A 21192-nucleotide genomic window follows, 5' to 3' on the forward strand; every position below is an offset into this window, starting at 1 on the left:
TGACAATATAAAAAAATTTTACACTATCGGTGCATATCAATTAAATTCAAAAATTAAACCTTATATTGATTATTTTATTTTAACATCATAACTAAAGACTTTGAAAGAATGCAAGTATTATTAAACAATAGAATTTATTATATAAAAAGAAATATTATTAAGCAATGAAATTTATTATATTAAAAAGAAAATAAATATTTAGAAATTAATTAATAGTTCATTTTATTTACTCGACATCTAAAATTTATTATAAAGTTAATTATTAATTTAGATTTAACTTCGTTATAAAATATTATCAAGCTCCAAAAAAAAGTAACAAGGGTTTTATCTAATTGTTACATGATCTTAATTTTTTAATCTAAATATAGCTTAATAAATATATAAAACAATCATATTTATTTAAATTAATATGATAAATAATTATTAAAATCATTAGTTTATATTAAGAAGGAATTAAATTAACTTTTATATAATCATTATTAAATACAATTCATATATATATATATGGATACGAGTATGATGTGAATATTAACACTCTTGTTTTTCACATTAAATATTTTAGAAATTTCGAATTCGCGTCCACTGATCCGAAATTTCACTATCAAAATCAGTGAAAATTTAAATGGGTTCAAGCCTATGCTAAACTAAGCTTCTCAATTCACTTAAGAAAAAATCATGCAACAATATATTTTCTGTCAAAATATATTATCACATAAACTGATTTGTTAATATATTTTCTTAAATTTAATCATATAAGGGGGTGAATTAAAAATTCGTCCAATGGACTCAATGCACTTTTTACAACCCATCTCAATGGGCCGTAATAGAATTTTGGACTTAGTTGAAAGCATGTAAGCATTTTATTTTAGGCTTTAAATTTTCTTTTCTTGTTAAATTGACTTGGAAAAACTTTGCTAAAAACCTTCATGAATGCATTAAACTGAGTGTTTTTATGCGCTGGTCTCATGATTTAAAAGAAAATGTTCCATAGTGTTGTGATCAGAGGAATAATTCTGACGAAAAATAAAAAAGCTGGTGCAATGTTGGAGAAGTAAAATGGAAGGAAAGTAATGATATCATACATTTTTGGAGAGGCGTGACAGAAAGAGAATAGATAGATAAAAACAAAGAAAATAATTAGAAATTCAGCATGCAAGAAAGGCATCATAGTCTGACAAATTCTGTGACAACGTTATGCAACGTTGTTGTTCTGTCCATTAGACATATCTTGTTGTCTCTTAGCTTAGGTTGGACCTTGGAAGCATAATTGCATATACACTCTTCTTGGACATTTCTTGTCTATCTTCTCTTACTTATATGTTTCTTTTTTCCCTCCAAATCTTGAACCATAGTAATTCATTAAAGCCCTTATAATAACCCCTTTATAATAACCTATTTTTCTTTAAAGCCTTATTCAAACTTTGTGTAACTGGGCTATGAAAGAGATGGGCTTTAAATGGAACCACCCCTCTTTGTCAAGCCCATAGTTTTCTTAATTTTACTTTAGTGGGCTGTTCCCACTCATCAGCAAGTTCCTTACCAAAATTATTCAAAAACTAAGAAAAAAAATTGTTGTTATGGTTTTGTTTTCTTCATTCATTTCTTAAATATAGGGCACTTTTTCAATATAAATAAGTTTCTCACAATAATATATGGCAATTTATATTGAATTTGACATTTTCTTAATACACCTCACACACTCAACACTATTTAATCCAATACAAAAATATAAATTCCGAGTAATTCAGATCAATATACTATATTTAACCAAACTCATCATCTCAAACATTATATTTATTTTATGTTGGACTTTAGTTTTTTTTCCCAATAGTTCTTACTAGTAAGTAGCTTATAGACAATAATTACCATTCTCCATGAAGGTCTCTTCATATTTACAATAGTTTTGATTAGGTACAAGTTGATTTCTAAGTCTAGTAATGAGGCAACAAGTGGTCCATAATCAAGATAGACACTTTTTTCACACCCACCATAAGACTTTGACAAGAGATGTTGTTTCTACACGTCCCTCTAGATTCTATGCTTCAATTATTCACTTAACCACATGCACCTAATTCTTCTTTACATCCTTTTTCCTTCAATTTTTTTTAAAGTCTTTGGCCCTACCAATTACTTCTCAATCTCATCCTACTTTATAACTAACTTGTATAATGTGTGGCTTCCAATTGGACACTACTCTTTGACTTGCTTGCTTCCACCAAAAACTTGGAAACTCTCTTCATCCAAATTACATCAACTTTTCCTCTAGTAATTAACTCATTAATAACTTGGGTTGAAAAATTAGCATTTCAACTAGTCAAAAGGTAAAGGGTATTTTTTTAGGGGTGAAATTTGTATATGCTTTAAGCTAGTAGTAATTCATTTGAATTACTATCTGAAAGTGACTCATCAAAGCCAAATCAGGAGACAAGCCCTTTGATATACAAGGATTAAGGATCTTTCTAGACCACAACCTTAACAAACACACAAAGTACTATGCCTGTCCAATTTTGCTATGAATTATGTTTGTGTTTCTAAACATCTTTTTCATATCAAAGTTTTGTGAGCATAGACCACAATCAAATCTCTTCTACATCAACTCATCAATCACTAGTTTCTTTATTATCACTTGTGTGTGATATGAATTCAATGAAATAATGGGTTGTAACTTGTAAGTGGCACATGTCTACCTTATTGAAGGGCCACCCTTGTTTTTATTATTGTATGATTTTGATGGCTAGCAAGTCCGTACAATAAAGTATATCATTATTTTCAATTAGTCTAAATCAATTTCTTATCGAATTGGTGGGTTCAATCAATTGAATTGAGAATCGGAGTTGAATTCGATCCGGTCAACCTTTCAAAATTGTTAGTGGATTAAAATTTGAAGAAAATCAAAAAATTGGATTGAACTGTTCAAAATCGTTCGAAGTAAAAAAATATTAGAATCGTTTTTGTAAAGCCGTTTGATTCAAAAATATTATTAAATTGACTATTTTTTTATAATTTTTTTAAAAGTTTGATATGTTAATATTAAAACTTAAATTTTTTTTCATACAAAAGAAATCTTTATACACACTTTTAAATTATATTACTTCGTTATAATTTTTTTTCTTTCAACCACGCTCAATCATCATCATGTCGTCTCTTCCAGACATAGTCACATTGTCCAACTCAATATTATTTATTGTTTAAGTCAATATTATTTGTCGTTGTTCAGATATAAGTTGTTTGTCTCGTTCAACTCAATTTTGTTTATTGTTGTTCAAATAAATATATTTTATTATTACTTTTTTTATAATTTTATCTTTTTTAATTTAAATATTTTTAATTATTTAAATATTATTTTAAATATTATATTTTAATATATTAATTTTAGTTTGAATTAATTTAATTTATTTTATTGATATTATTATATTAAGTTTGTAATAGACTTTTTAAAATATTTATTTTATTAAACTGTGTATATTATTGTGTACATGAAAATTAATTTTAGATTATTAATCTATTTAATAAATGATTCAAATGTATATTTAATCGATTAAATCTTAAATTAAAAGTTTTACCGGTTTCAATCTCCTATTCGATTTTTAAAACATTAATCTAAATAAAACATAAAAATTGAAAACCAGTAGAAATCTCATCCAATTTAATTAGACGTTTTGACATTAAGTTTAACTCTATAAAAACAACGATAGATAAAAAAATAATAGAATTTTAATATTCTAAATCGTTTTAAATACGTTATAGTGAATTCAAATAAATAACTATATATTTAAAAGTTAAGGGTACAAGTTAAGTTAAGTTAAGAGATAAATAAAATAAAAAAAAATTTGAAAATTGTGCAGAATACAAGTTTATTATTATTTTTTTTGATAAATTTTTTTTATCTTGTGAGTTTTTTAACTTGTGTCCATAAGACACAAGTTAGTATTACCCATGTAATTAATACAATTTTATTCTTATTTAATTATTTTTGAGAAAAATTGAGTTTGCCTTTATAATTGATTCTAACTTTGAAGTTAAATTTTATAATTTTTGTAATAATTTATTTTTTAATTCATTTTTATATAAATGTTTTCAAACATAAATTATTTTACACTTTCCAGACTAGTAGAGAACTTTTCAACCACTAATAACTTTGCATTATGTTCATGTGCTAATATGCTAGTAATGACTCATCATTTTTAGATGCTATAGAAATTGTATAAGGGTACTTTTCTCAGATTTTCAAAAAGATACTATCATCTCCCATGGCAACAGAGGCATTGTTACGGTTTAACTCCGACGTTACATCATCATGATCTTTATACTTTGCATCATTCAGGTTTTCTACTTTAATACATCTCTTAACCATTTTATTATTTTTCTTCGCAACACGACCTAGCTACCAATAGCGACAATATTTCATTAGTGACAATTTTCAGATGAATGAGACTATATGAATCTCACCATTTCATATTTATTATAAATCTTGAGTCCAATAGTTTCAAATTCAAAGATAATATCATTGAAAGTATTTATACGATCAAATACTTTTATATATTCACCCATATCTTAGTTATAAAAAAATTCCTTTCGCTATCTCCCAAAAAATCATTGATTAATTACGTACGAAGAATATCCGCAAGTAGCTCTTAAATCTAGTTCATCCCACTTGTCTTTATCTTCTCCGTTATCAAGATATTTCCTTTAATATCAACACATATTTAACTTGAATTTTCTACAAGGAAATTTTGGTTTCTTCCATTAAATTTCTCTATGTCATGCTTCATAAAGTTAACTTTGCAGCTCTAAGAAAACTCTAATTTCCTAACCAACACTTTTATAATACCACTTTTATTTTCTTACATGGAAGATTGAACAATGCTGCAACCATTGAGCATATTAAAAACTCTACCCTTAGATCGATAACATTTGTTGAGAATAAACTAGAAGCAACAAGTGGCCAAATTTCTCCACATAATATTTTTAATACTCATTATATATGTTCTCAACATTTAAGATTGAAGTCTCTAATTTAACTAAAAACTTATATTTTAGTTGATGGTGATGCTTAACTTTCTTAAGATTCATAACTTAAAGATTAATTTGGTTCATATATATGGTGGTTATTGGTCGATAACTCATAATATAATGGTGTATCTATAGACACTTTGATGATCAAGTGAGTAAAAATGAAATGTATGAGGTATATGTCTAAAAAGATAATGTATTTGATCTTGAATCACAAGTTAGACTTTACAGTTGGAGATTTATAGTTTTAAGGATCCAAAATTCTATAGGATTAATTGGTTCTCTAGACAATTACAGAAAAATTATGATATGATCTCAATCATACAATCCTAATTTAAGCATTGTCCATGTTTAAATGTGCCTATTGAGCACATTTATGATATAGTCAGATCTTAGATTGTTGACTTAAGGATGACACAGTCTTCTAACATATTGGGATGACCCTGTCCATAAGAGATAATTGGTCCATCAATTTTCAGCAAGTAAGCACCATAAGGTTTCTACCATTAGTCTAATCAATGTCTGTTAGGGACAATCTTATTCAATAAGAAAATATATTGTCTGGGTAGAATATGGGTGTATACTGGTCTTGAAGGTGGTTTTAATAGACCTTTTCCCCTAAAACCATATTCAAAATGTTTTCTTGAAAATCAAAGTTTTAAAAGAGCTTGGAAGCAAATTTTACAAAAAGATGCATTTAGATTGATTTCACAATATATAGTATTATAAGAAAATATAATAAAGATGAGAATGAAGACTTTAAATAAGAAATGCGACATTTAATCGAATTCAACTTATACAAGATGTTTAAATTGAACTTTATTAATTGAGATAGAAATATACTACTACAAGTTTTACAATTATAATCATCAAAAAGATATTTTGGCAAACTTAATCTATCACAGACCTACACTTCTTACACAAAATCACTATAAGCGATAAACATATCCATTTGGTGAGGAGGTTCCACACGTATGGAACTTTTCAGAAGACGTCGCCTCAAAACTTAAGGGCAGTGGCGTCGGGGTAGTATTGGAAAACCTATACAACATCCTTATAAAGCAATCCTTGAGGTTCAAGTTTAGAGCCAGTAATAACCAAGCTTAATAGGAAGCCCTTATCACTGAAATAAACCTCTCCATAAAAATGGGAGCTTCAAATCTTAGAGCACGAAATGACTCTTAATTGATTGTCAGTAAGGTAACCGACAAGTATCATATGAAGGAAGCCTAATCGTCACCAGAGAGTATAAAACTTAGTTAAGAATTTCAAATTTTATGAAATAATTTACGTACCTAGAGAGAAAAACGCCATGACGAACCTCTTATCGAAACTCTCCAGCACCAAGACGTTAGGTCATAATAGAATATTGATACATGAAACCTTATATGTGTCTGGCATAGAGAATGAGGGAATCAACACCATCAATGTCAATAGCACTCAAAATTAGATGACCTTTATAGTGCGCTACTTGGCAATCGAAGAGCTTCATTTAGGCGATGTCGAAGCAAAAAAGACCATAAGGCTAGTTGTGAACTATACCAAGTTAAGACGAAGGCTATACAAGATAGGAAGGGCCTCCAGATGCTGAGGTGCTTCGGTGAGTATTAAAATGTCCTAGTTCTGACTAAGGTCTATGAAGGGGTCTGCGGAAGCCATATTGTTTAGCATGCACTTGCTCACAAGCTTATAAAGGATGATTACTATTGACCAACCCCAAGCATTTTGATGACCTAGATGCCATTAGTGGTCCTTATTTTCCTAGGAAAGAATAGGGAAAATAGGTGACTATCACTACTACAATTAGAACTACTTTCATAACTTCTAAACATTCATCTTTTGAAAAGTTTGTAGTCAACTCTCATGTTAGATTGCCTAGCATTTTTCATACAATACTCCCACATCTCAATACGCTTCGTAGTAGTAAATAACTCAATTATTTTACCTCTTTCCTCTAAATCCATAATAATCTTCATTTCAGGAAAAGGAAAAGTATAAGGGGAAGAACTTAATACTTGTGCTTAAGATGACGAAAGATAGAAGTTAAGGGGAAACTTAGAAAAGCTTCAGAAGAAACATGTACTTAAAAAGTATAAAAAAGATGAAGGAAACATGAATAAGAAAATGTTGAGAATCCCACTTTATAAAACCAAATACCTAGGTCTCATAGACTATCATTGCCTAAACCTAGGTATGTGCCAACAATTGGATATTGGAGAAATCTACGACTCAAAATTACGCATGCATATAATCAACGACTTAGAATAATCGTGTTTTGTCAAGAAAAAGATAGCATGGCCAGGAAATAAATGTTGCATGTGCTTCCCTAAACAACTCTTGAGAAACTCGCCCCAAGGAATGTCAGAGAGACTCACCTCAAGCAACGCTTGAGGGACTTCCCCCATGCCACACCTGAGGGAATCACGTCAAGAAATGCCTTAGGGGTTCACCCCAAACATGGCTTGAGGGACTCTCCTCCAAATAACACTTGAGGGACTTGCCCAAAACAACGTTTGATGGAGTTTACCCAAGCAATATAGGTAGGACTCATTACCACAGGCTTCGTAGAAACCATTGCGCATCTAAATTAATCACTTCACCATTCCTAGAATTTGTGCTTGGGGGGTTTGGAATGGGATAATTTTATTAGGTATAAAAAGAAATAACCCAAATGGTCTGGAAGGAACCGGGCATACGTCACCTCGAGTCACCCAATTATGACCTAGGTCGCTTGACTCAGACATGTGTTTACCACCTGATCCATTTCAACCACACATGGCAGAAGGGGTACTAAGAAGAGAGTTATTTGGACTATAGCAACTGGGGAGGAAACATACCCCCTTGTAATGGAAGAAGAATTAATCTCTCCCTTCTCCCACAAACTTGTTGGAAAAATAGGAGAAAATCATTTTCTTCCTTACTACCCGACCCAATAAATCATCTATTTAAACTCTAACCCTGAAGTTTGGATACTCATTTTTTAATTCTCACATATTCATTATATTCAAGCATCTTACGTCAATACTCGTGAGAAGATTTTCAATATTTTACTTCACAACTACATTTTTAAAGCAGATAGAAGATATACCGTAAATTAAGTAAGATGGAAGGATAAAATGTTTTTTTTTCTTTCATGTTTCTCTTTTTCTCAAAAATCGGTTCTATGAATTAGATGTGATAAATTAAATATGTTACTATTGAAACCAACAATTGTTAACAATGTCATGTTTCAACTAATGATAAACTGTTATGGAAAATCACTCCAATTTGAAGTCTGATCAAAACAATATTCATTATATTTTGACTGACCATACATCATTTATCTTTTTACTAAATTCAAGAGTATCAAATTCACCTCCTTAAGAAATTAAAGAGTTAAGACAAACAAACCATAACAAAATATTACTCGTCTATAAAATTTATAAAAGTCCAACAAAAACTCATCTTGTTTTCAAAATTAAAAGTAAGATTGTCGACGAAGAAGACATACTATAATACAGGATCTCAAATTTATTAGGGTTAAATTATAATTAAATAATCTTAAAAATTAATTTTTAATTTAAATAATAATTAAATAGTGTCTATATTTATTTTTCTATAATTAAATTATGGTTAACTTAAACAATGTTTCTAAAAACTTAAAACGATTCTTATTAAATATAAATAAATAAATAAAAGAGTAGGAGTGAAGATGAAGAAAAGGACACTATATAGGACCCAAAGCATAGGATGGAAGATGCAAAGTGATTGGTATTGTTGACACATACACACACAACAATGACTACCATTAACACATGGAAACCAAAACCAACTATCACTATATGAAACACAAATAATTTTGGATCATGATGATGATTAAAATGCACCCCACCCTTTTGTCACTAAATGTTAATTTACATCATCAACCTCATGATATCATCTATTCATACCTCTACTACTACCCACTTTAGATTCTTTTTCCATGGAGTTTCCCTACCTTTTATCATCAAATTATTTTGTCCCTCACCTATTAAGGAATTGTGTGCAAGCATTATTATCAAAGCTTTTCCGGTAAAATGTTTTAATAGGGTTTTTATCATACCTAAGTAACTATATATCTATCTAAGGTGAATAAAAATCACTTATGCGACTTTAAATTAAAAGCACACAGACATGTGCAACAAACAAGTCAAGCAATTTCAAGTTTAAATATGTTGTCACACACACCCCACTAAAGGGAAATTTATTCGAACTTTAACATAAAGCATTTTGCAGATCCTGACAAATGGAGAGAAATGAGTTGGTAATAATATGCAAGTATCTTTTTTGCCAATGATTTTTCATTTTAAAATAATTTTATTTGCTTTAATGTGCTTGGCATAACAGGGAATGGAAGCTTCAAATCCTAGTGTGATGAAGATTTATGTATCTTAGTTTAAAGCTACACCTTTTCTTATTGAGATATTGGTGGGTTTATATGTTGAGGCAACTCACAACAAACTAGATTATTCCTTTACTAAGAAGATTAATTAAATTCTTCGTTTTTGGCAATATATTGCATTCTTATCAAACTTATACATGAAATTACAACATTGATGGATGAATTTAAATCTCATTTCATCAATAACCAATTTAGGTTATTCATTTTCTTTCAGCGCTATATATGATAATGTTAATTTGTGTCATAAGAACTAAATGAAAAATATTTTTTTTGAAAATTATGTATTAATTTTATCAAAAAATTATAATTAATTCTTTTACTATTTTTTCCAATACAAATTTTTTATTTGAGGATTTCTTAACATTTGCGTCTAGGGCTATATATATCTTAGTTGCACATGCATGCTTGAATACATTCATACATGTGATGTGATGTGATGAAGCTTATACATGTACGTGACTTGCATGCATGAGATCTACACAATGCACTCCACTTCTTATAGTTTTGATGATTGACCACTATCCACTGTACCCCCCTCCACTCCTTCTAGTTTTGATGATTGACCACTATCCACTGTGCTCTATTACACCCCCTTCCATTCTTTCTAGTTTGATGATTGACCACTATCACATAATAGCATGGGAGAAAAGAATGGTACACCAAGTTCTTTGAACAACAATTCAAGCCACTAAAGTCTTGATATCGTGTGAGCTAGGGTATGATATTCTGCCTTAGTGCTTGATCGTGCAAGCAATGGTTGTTTTTTGAACTCCACGTGATGAGATTTGGACCAACAAAAATGCACGAGCCTGGTGTTAAACGCTAGTCATCTAGATCCATTGCCCAGTCAGAATCGATGTATGCATCAAGAGAGAGTTTACTAGTTATGGGAGATGTGGAAAGTAGGAATCCATAGCGAATCGTGCCACTGAGATATTGTAGTATCATTTTTAAAGTTAAGTAATGAGTCTGCTAAGGTGAGACCAAGAATCAACATGTTTTATTTACACGAATGTAATGTTCGGTCGTGTAAGTGTGGCATACTATAGTGCTCCAATAATTAACATGTACTGAAGAGGCTCTGAAAGAGTGTTTTCATCATGGCTGCTGAGCTTGCAGCTTGTTAACATAGGCATGGATACACCATTTGCATGATTCATGTTGACATGATTCAGAAGATCACATATGTAGTTAGTTTGTGTGAGTAGAAGGAAACCATAAGATAATCACTTAATCTCAATGCCTAAGAAACACATAGGACATCCTAATTTCTTCAGAGCATATTTTTCATTGAGGGAGTCAACGAGTTTAAGGATCAACATTGAGGAAGAACCAATGATCAAAATTTCATCCACATACACTAGGGAAAAAGGGTGAGACCTTGATATTTGTAGATGAATAAGGAATGGTCACACTTACTATGTGTAAAGCCAAAGTGAACAAGCGCCTAAGTTGGATTATCATACCATACATGAGGGTGTTGTTTCAGTCCATATAAAACCTTGTGAAGTTTACATACAAGGGAGGGATTTTGTTTTTGAAAGCCATGAGGTTGAATCATATATATGTCATCTTGCAAGAATCCATTAAGAAACACATTGCTTACACCTATTTGAAGTTCCCACTTATTAGTAAGAGCTAATGTTAAAATGACATGAATGGTTGTTGGTTTAACCACTTACGAGAATGTTTCATTGAAATCAAAGCCAAATTATTGGTGAAAACCTTTGGCCACGAGGTGTGCTTTGTACTTGTTAATAATTCCATCGGGATTTTCTTTTACCTTAAACATCTACTTGCATCCCACAAGTTCCCTATGAGGTGGTAGAGATGTTAAGGACCACATATAATTAGCTAAAAGTGCTTCATACTCACTCTGGATTGCCTTAGACTAATCTGGATGAGCAAGGGATTGTTTGACTGAAGTTGGATTAACATGTGCAAGAAGTTCTTTAGGCTTTGAATGACCTATTTTACCTCTAGTCATCGTGGGATACTCATTAAACTGATTGACATGTGGAATCGAGGAACTACGAATAGAAGGGGACATTGAATCAGTGGAATTAGAAATAGAAAGACTTGATGTGTTAGAGCTAATAGGAAATAGTTCTGAAGGTTCACTAACTAGTAAAGGTGGTGAGAGACTTGAGGTATGACTAAGAGCCATGACTGAGTGGGAACTCAATGCATCATTAGGTTCAGAGGTTTTTGGAAAACTCTCAACAACTCTGGCTAGTGAGTTCTCAAGATCCCTGAGGTATTTTGAAGCACGTGCCTTGTATTGTTAATAGGAGATGGCTGAACCACATGAGAAGTGGTCAATGAAGGGAATGAAAGTGATTCAGATGATTTGATTTGAACTTTAGAGGCATCATGATTATATGGAAATAATATGGAGTAGGGAAATGAGCTTTCATGGAATGTGGCAACCTTTGAGACATAAATTATGCCAGTCTTTCTTAAGCAATTAAATTCTTTATGTTGAGAAGATATGCCTAGAAACACACACTCTTGGATTTTTAAATTAAGTTTATGCTTGTTGTAGCGCCCAATGTGACGGAACTAGGCACAACCAAACACCTTAAGTGAGGCATAATTTGGAAGCTTGTGGTACAAGGCATGGTATGGTGATTGAAATCGTGTAATACCAGTTGAGGTAAGTCTATTGAACACATGGACTACTGTTGAAAAGCTATGATCCCAGAGCTAAAGAGGTATAGATGCATGTGATAACATGGTGAGGCCCATTTCAACAATGTGCATGTGTTTCCTTTCCACTATGACATTCTAATGAGAAGAGTAAGGGAAAGTGAGTTTGTGTGAGATACCTAACTCAATTAGATATTTGGTGAAGGTCTTAAATTCTCCCCCATAATTAGATTGCAATTCTTTCATTGTTGTGTGTAATTGAGTATGAACAAGGCTTGCATAGAGCTTAAAAGCATATAGTCCCTCAGCTTTGTGCTTTAAGAAATAGATCCAAGTAAACTTAGTGAAAGCATCTACAAAAGAAATGTAATAAAGATAACCAGAAGTAGAAGGAAATGGAGTGGGTCCCCAAAGATCAGTGTGAACAACATCGAATGGAGCATTATAAATAGTGACAGATAAAGGAGAATGAACTTTATGAGACTTTTCTATGCACCACGACTTGTAAATTAATGAACTAGTTTTATAGACTATTGACACATTACAATGTTTAAGAGCCATTTGAATAGCTTGAAAGTTTGCATGACCTATTTTATAATGCCATAAGAGACTAGAATTATGTGTATTCATATCAGATATAATAAAGCATGAAATGGAATTAACAATAGAACATAAGGAAGTTGAGTTTGAAATAAGTGAAGAATGATATCTTGAAGGCTCCATTACCAAGTGTGTGAAACAATATATTCCACATGAAGAATAATAAGGTGCATTAACATTAGAAGAGCCTAGACATTGAATTGGTAAAGACTGACCATTTTATAAATTAACATGACTCATGCCATTATAAGTTTTCTTAGAATGCAAGAAACAAGAATTGAAGGTTAGATGGTGTGATGTATCTGCTTCTGCGAACCATGATTGGATCTTAAGGTCCTTAGGAAATGAATATTCATATATATATATATATATATATATATATATATATATATATATATATATATATATATATATATATATATATATATATATATAGAGAGAGAGAGAGAGAGAGAGAGAGAGAGAGAGAGAGAGAGAATTCGTTGTACCATACATTTGCATCAAAAGGAAAAAGATGAGATTGAAGTAGAAAAAAATGTTGAGGGAGAATTAGTTGAAAAAGAGAAACTTGAAAAAGAAGAATTAGAAAAGAAAAATAGAGAGGAAAATAAGAAAATGAATCAAAAGAGGAAGGAGAATTTGAATAATATTCCAATTCAAAATTTTCCATATCCTCATGCTCCTTCCAAGAAGGACAAAGCTAGGCATTATGCTTGGTTTTTGAATATATTTAGTCAGTTACAAATCAATATTCCATTTTCTAAGGCCCTTGAGCAAATTCCTACATATGCTAGGTTCATGAAGGACATCCTTACAAAGAAGAGAAGATATACAAATCAAGAAACAGTCATTATTGATGCTAGTTGTAGCGCAATCATTCAAAGGACTCTACTGCGGAAAGAAAGCAATTCAGGAAGGGTTACATTACTGGTCACAATAGGAAATGTGTAAGACCCTAATTTTGACCCTAAGATCCCTCATGCAATTCCATCATAAGCATTAGCATTGGGATCATACCTTGGCATCCTCCTTACCCCTTTTTCATTGGGTTTGTTTTGGGAGAGATCACCAATCACTTTGTGATTGTATCATACTTGTATTTTATCATTTCACTAACCAAAATATCAAAAATATGTCTTTGTATTTGCCTAACTCTTTTGTAGGAAGGGCATGATCTCATTGATTCATCAAGATCACATCTAGGGTTTAAGACCCTCATGAACAAAGAGTACAACCAAGAATTGATTCAAGATTGGTTATGAACATCATATATGAGTCCCAATGATCTATACATGTTATATTGATCAAGTTTGCTTCAAGAGTTTGAGGGTGATTTGCCTTGGAAACCCTAGTTTGACTGGGTATCTTGAGTAACTTCTCCAACAAGCTATCTCACCAATTGATCAAATTTCTCAAGGGGAACTTCAAATATCATCATCTTATTCATATATTATCTACCATGATCCAATAAAGTCAAGAGAATTGGAAGTTAGCAAGTTGGTTGATGGTGGATGGCCAGATGAATTCATCTGATACAAACTGGGTCTCCCTAGACCCTATCTCCTACACTTTTCACCATATGAAAATTATTCCAAGATCAAACTTACACTAAATGACATTATAAACAACTTTCATGTTGAGACCTAGAGCTAGTTTTGCTTGGAAAATCATTTTCTATGTTGAAACATTATAGGTCATTTTGTCTAAACCCTAATTTGAAAGTCAACTTCCCAAGGCCATAACTTGCTCAATTTTTATGAGATGAAAGATTTCCAAGTTTCAAAATCAAATTCAATGTGTCTAATTCAACTTTTATGTTTGGAGTGGGAGCTAATTCAACTTTTTTGAGCATGTGATATGAGGCTACATTATAGGTCACTTTTGACCTATACCATTGATCAAGTGATTTTTCCAAACTTCAAAAATGCATAACTCTATCATTTCAAATCCAAAAGACATGAAATTGGTGACCATTTTGAAGTTCCTTTAGATAGATACAACTTTGATGAAGACACGTTTCTCATTTGAAGCTCCCATAAAAAGTTAAGCAAGGTGGAATATTGAGACATATGGCTTGACACTTAGAAAAATTTTGATATGTCAAATTTTTCCAAACTTCCACCTCATATTTCTCCAAGTTCCAAGCTCCAAATTAAAAAGTGTTCAACATCAAACTTGTTCCTCTTGACCTCACCTTTCCAAAGAGCTCAAATTCATTCATTTTGGATGAGAAATGCATAGGTTGCGCATCGCTTAAACAAGATGATATCACTTGGCATGGATCCAACTTCAAGCAACAATGCACATGTGCCTTGCAATCTAAGCTAACTACAACATATCTGATCATTCATTTTGGACCTTCAGCTATCACTTCATGGGCCTATGCGCGCCCATGCAGCTTTGCATCATCATTTGCCAATTTTGGAAAGTGGAAGAGAGTGTGCAAATATCACATGATTCATCTATAAATAGGAGCCCTTATGCTCAGAAATACAGACACCATTGCGCTAGCTTTGATCCCCCTCTTCAAACCCTTCACTCTCATAGGAATCTCCACTGTTTTGGAATTCAATTCTCCAGGAATCCATTGCTTCTAAACCTTTCCATTCTCTTCCTGCAAGCAATTGAAGTGAGTCCAAACACAAGCCAGAGCAAGATCCATCGTGTTCATACCTCCATTGAAGGTAATTTGCAGAAATTTTAAACTCTTCGGTTCTCTTGATTTCTTGCTCAATTCCATTGATTCGTTAGTTGTCTGAAGTTCTACCAATGTATGCAAGAAGATTGAGTTGCTTTGAGGTCAAATCGAAGCAACACAGATCATGTACCTCAATTTTCAATTCCACATATCTCTCAATATATTTGGAATTGGAATGAAAAGAGGTCAGATTCGAGCTCAGTGCCATTTTTTCTTCAAGATCATGTCCCTGTTTTTTTATTTTGGTGATGGTTCATCTTGACCAGTCCGGTGAAGCTCACCAGGGAAGACGACCGGAGCTCTGGCTTCGGCGATGAGGTGTCTCACATCTAAACCATAGGATCCTCCTCTCACGTTTTAATCTTGAGTGTTTGTTTGAATTACCATTTGTGCCACGCAGTTGACTCAGGAACATGTGGAGCGCGTGTTTTAGATCATCAGATCTGCCACCTCAATTAATGAGGGAGATCTGATGGTCCACGTAATTTACATTTTCTGATTTTTTATTTTAATTGCATTTTCTTCAATAATTAATATTAAATTCAATATTGATCCAAAAAATGGGGACTTTCACCAAATATTTTCAAATATTTTTCTCTTTCATATTCTGAATTAAAATTATTTTTTTGATCATTATTAATATTTTCATGAATTAATTGATTTTGCATTTGTTTTTAATTATTAAAAAATATTTTTAAATGTCCAAAAATTATGAAAATATTCCTCCAAGGTCCTTTGACCTTGTTTGACCTATGATAAATCTCATGGCCATTTCTTTGGTGTTTTGATGAGATTTTAGGAATTGGACAAAACATATTTGAATTTAATGCATTATTTTATTATTTTTAATTGAATAAATGCCATTTAAATTTTGTTGACCATTTGTATTGACTTAATTGAGTTTGCTTGTTTGTTGTTGGGCCTTGGTCAAGGTTGATTGACTTTGTCAAGTTAATATCATTGGATTTAGGGGATTGATGGAATGTACATTCCATCTCCCAAAGTGAATGGATGATATTAATTTGGTAAAATTTCTCCTTTGGTCAATTTGTGATCTCATTCATCCCCTTCCCACTTCATCTAATTCCCCTTCTTCTTCATTCATTTCCATTTGGCATATGACATATCAAAGTCCTAATGCTAGTTGATTGAAAGATTAACATGAGTATGGATGAGATTAGGCCACACCTTTTGCATATTTTTTGTGTGTGGTATGTCTAATGAGCTTAGTTTATAATATTATGCCTGCAACATGAATTAACACCAAAAGTTTATTGCCCGGCCTCAAATAGTTGTGATTTCTACATAAGTCCAATTACGATTGCTTAACATAGCGCTAAATTGGTGACATAAAAGGCATAAGCATTCTAGTTAGTGAGATTGTAAGTCTCCCCTCTTTCATGGTATTGTGTGGAAACTTGACCTTCTTTCCTTCCTTTGGAAGATGTTTTGGTTCAAGGATCCATGCTTGTGATAAGTGGGTTGAGTGTTCTCCAAAGAATGTCTTGAAATCAAAAGCAAAACAAAACTAACTTCTAACTTACTAACCATTAACTTTTAATTTCAAGCTTTTACTTTAATGCAATTTACTTTTAGGACTTTATATCATTTGTCATTATACATATCATTCTAATTGTTTATGTTAATGTGATTTTCACTTTGTCCATTTGGACCATATTGTGTGATATATTTTGTTTGTATATACTTTGCTTGTTTGTGTGGTCTTTGACCATTAATGTACATAATAACAACAAAAAACCCTAAAAAAACTTTTGTGTGGACTGTTGGTTTGATCTTGCCCAAATGGACTTAGGATCTAGACAACCTTTTCAAACTAATGGACTTGGCCAATGCCAATTTTTTGAAGAACCAAGTGCTTGCAATTTGAAATTCATCTGACACGTCTTTGAAGATCTCTCTAAGATTCATCTGCAACTTGATCATTGTGTAGTTGTTATCTTGAACCTGTGACTTGTGGAATTCATCTGTTGCAAGGGCTATTTTGAAGAAGATCCTGGAATGGATAAGCTTGGATGAGGCCATCTTTATTTGATGCCTTGATCTTCAAGATAATATAATTGTGCATTTGTGTGTTGCTTGATTCTAAAAGTCCAAGGAAATTCTGGGTTTCTATTGACATACTTGTCTATTGGATTGCTACCCATTTGGTCAGATCTTTTCAACTCTAAACTTTTAAATTTTGTGCATAGGGTAGTCTCTTCATCTTCTCCCCATCTCTTTAATTTCAAAATCTCTCCCTCCATTTTCAAAATATTCTTTGTGTGAACTACTCTTTTTCTAAACTTTGACCACTTTTACAAAAGATAGAAACTTTGGCCTTATGTCATTGCATTTTCAAACTTCTTTTCTTAAATCAAACTTGTAAATAAACTTAACTATACTTGACTTAAATTTTCAAAAAGCCAAAAAGAACTAACTCATTAAAACCATTTTTAGGCCTTTGTGCCTTTCAAGCTTAAATTTTATTAAAATCAACACACTCATTTTGAAATTTATAGCACGAACTACGAGGTTTTGATCCCTCATTTTTATGTTGGTAAGTAGGCATAAGACCGAAGGTCTTGTCAAACACAAAAATATACTTAATAAATTCTTTTCTCATCCCCCCATTCTATTTGTTTGTAAACATCACTTTGTACAAAATACATATGCACACAAAAAGGACTCCCTAGGAGTACCTAGGACACTTTGGGTGCTAACACCTTCCCTCTGTGTAGCCAACCCCCTTACCTGTGATCTCTGACTTTTATTAGTTTTTATTTGAAAACTTCTTACCTTTTGGGTTTTGTTCTTACTTTTTTCCCATTTCCCTTGGAAACAATAAAAGCGCGGGGGCGACTCTTGTTAATTTATCTCTAACTTGTCAATAGCTTGATGATCATGAATTTCCCGCTACAGAAATTAAGTGGCGGATCTGCTGGGGAGTAGTCTCCAGTGGGTTTAGCCTACTTTTCGTGTGAATATATTTGTATATATGTGATGTTTGTATGTGTGATATAATCTGCTTGTTGTGCTTGGTAATCTCTGAGTGGTGAGATACGTTCTAACCTGAACTTGAGTGCAATTAAGATAGGAGGATGGTATAGTCATGTTCGACTTGTGCGGAGTAGTCCTTAACAAGTTGGCTTGAGATCCATCTGCTCAGTGGAGACTCCTTTGGATTTGGAAATGTCACACAAGTATTTATGGTTAGGCATTACTATTTCTAATTGGATCCGAGAAGCTGAGGACCTTAGAACACCTAACCCATCTTGGCCTATTTAGGACGTAGTGCAGAAACTGTTCAGGTGTAGACTTGATAACAGTTGTTACACGATACTACATACAGATGAGTTTCCCTTGAGAATATTATGGGCCGATGAGTCAGTCATCTTAACCTGTAATATCCGATAGATGGAATTAAGACTCTGGGAACTTTTTAGAACATGATCTACATGTTTCTATCCTTAGTTCACTCCTTTGGGATGGTTCTTACCCAGACTCCATGCTCGTGACTTGCAACAAACCCTTGATTCTTGGTTGATCCAATCAAGTCGTGTCAATATCAATGGAACTTGGGTGTTGATAAGGTGTAAACTATAATCCACCAAAATGGATGATTGATCTTGACAATGACTTGTTTCATCCCTTGACCTTTGTTTGCCTTGTGTGTGATCCCTTATTTGTGATTGTTGCATTCATGCATTCATGCGCATCATAACATTCATCACACGAAAATTTCAAGGAACTAAGGTATCATTTGCAAATATTTTCAGACCGTGGATTGTGGATGAAGGAACACTAAGAAGTACAGTTTCAGATGTTCCAACTTGAAAGAGTTAAGGAAGCTAGCATCTTTTGTATTAGATCCCTTGGACTTCAAACAACATCACGGGAAGCTTCTGCCTATCTTGTTTGTTGATGTGGTTGAAGGACTTTTGAGTGTATTGGTGCAGTTCTATGATCCTCTCTACCATTGTTTCACTTTCCCGGATTTTCAGCTTGTGCCTACCTTGGAGGAGTATTCTTATCTTTTGGGGATACCTGTTTCTAGTAGATTGCCTTTTAGTGGATTGGAGGAGATTCCCCGGTCTAGTATTATTGTTGAAGCTCTTCACTTGAAGAAGTCTGAGATAGAGGCTTATTGGGTGAAGAAATGAGGGTTATTTGTGTTGCCATCTGTTTTCCTCATCAAAGAAGCTACCACTTTTGCTCAAGCTGGTAGTGTGGATGCTTTTGAAGCTATCTTTGTGTTGCTCATCTATGGATTAGCTTTATTCCCTAACATTGACGGTTTTGTTGATGTTAACGCCATTAGACTTTTCTTGATTGGGAATCCTGTGCCTACTTTGTTGGGTGATATGTATTTCTCTTTACATCTAAGGAATTCTAAGGGTGGTGGAACGATTGTCTGTTGCACTCCTCTTCTATACAAGTGGTTTATTTTGCACTTGCCTCAGACGCCTGCTTTTATGGAGAACAAACAATGTCTAAGATGGTCTCAGAGACTTATGTCTCTCACTAATGATGATATAGTTTGGTATGACCCATATTTAAGAAATTTGGAGATTATTGGTAGTTATGGTGAATTCTCTAATGTGCCTCTCATTGGTACACAAGGAGGAATTAACTACAACCCTGCTTTGGCTCGTCGTAAACTTGGGTTCCCCTTGAGAGACAAACCTAATAACATGTTGTTAGAAGGTCTTTTCTATCAAGAGGATAAAGATCCCCAACATTTGAAGCAGAAGATTGTGCATGCTTGGCATAATGTGCATAGGAAAGGAAGATCCGAGCTTGGTCCGCGCAATTGTGTACCTTTGGAATCTTACACTCTTTGGGTGAAGAAGAGAGCTTGGGAGTTGAAGATGCCTTATCCTTGTGAAAGACTTATGTCTATGGTTGTGGTTGAGCCATTAACTCTCCCTAACCAAGATGTAGAGGAGTTGGAAGACGCGCTCATCAAGATGAAGCAAGAGAAGGATATATGGGAAGAGTGTTTCCATGCTTTGAGCAAGAAGCATGAAGAGTTGCAGTTGGAGTCTAAGGACAAAGATGCACTGATTGAGCTACTTGAAGACCGAGTGACGAAGAGACAAAGAGAGCCATAGGTTTCATCTTCTAGCATGCCTCAGCCTTCCGTTTCTCAGAAGAAGATTATTGACCAGCTTGTCCTCGAGAAGACTCAGATGAAGGCTTCTTTCGAGACCGAGATCCGTCGCATTTGAAGGAAGTACACGCCTTCAGCCAGATCTTCTGACATTGTTGTTAGGGATCCTTAGGATGACTAGTCTCCTTTTCTCTTGTATCTTTTATTTTGGTTTCTGAAATTGTACTCAGTGTAATCCTTCTAATTTATATAAATAAAAAGAGATTTTTGGTCATATCAAATTGTTGAATATTATATATTTGCAAATGATATAGTAAGTTCTTTGGAAAAATAAAAATAATCAAGCATTGCATGCATCATTTGCATAAGCAGGTTTTTGCCAAGTGTCTGATTGATGTTCTTCTGTGCTTTAGCCAAGCTGACTCACCGGTCTAACACCAGAGCCAACCATCAGAAAATCATGGAGCACCTTGAGCAAGAGAACCGAGAGATGAAGGACGAGATTTCCCGACTGACTGCCATGATGGAGTCAGTTCTTGCCGCTCAAGGCAAAGCTTCTCCAACACCTGCAACTCCTTCCGCGAGGACAGTTGTCTCAGAAGTGGTTACCTCTACCGTGCCTGCTGCCACTACCCACTTCGCACCAAACTTGTCTGCCGGATTCCCGTGGGGAATGCCGCCCAACTTTGTGCCAGAAGGCTT

Source organism: Lathyrus oleraceus, chromosome 3 (genome assembly GCF_024323335.1).
Source record: "Lathyrus oleraceus cultivar Zhongwan6 chromosome 3, CAAS_Psat_ZW6_1.0, whole genome shotgun sequence".
Lineage (NCBI taxonomy): Eukaryota > Viridiplantae > Streptophyta > Magnoliopsida > Fabales > Fabaceae > Lathyrus > Lathyrus oleraceus.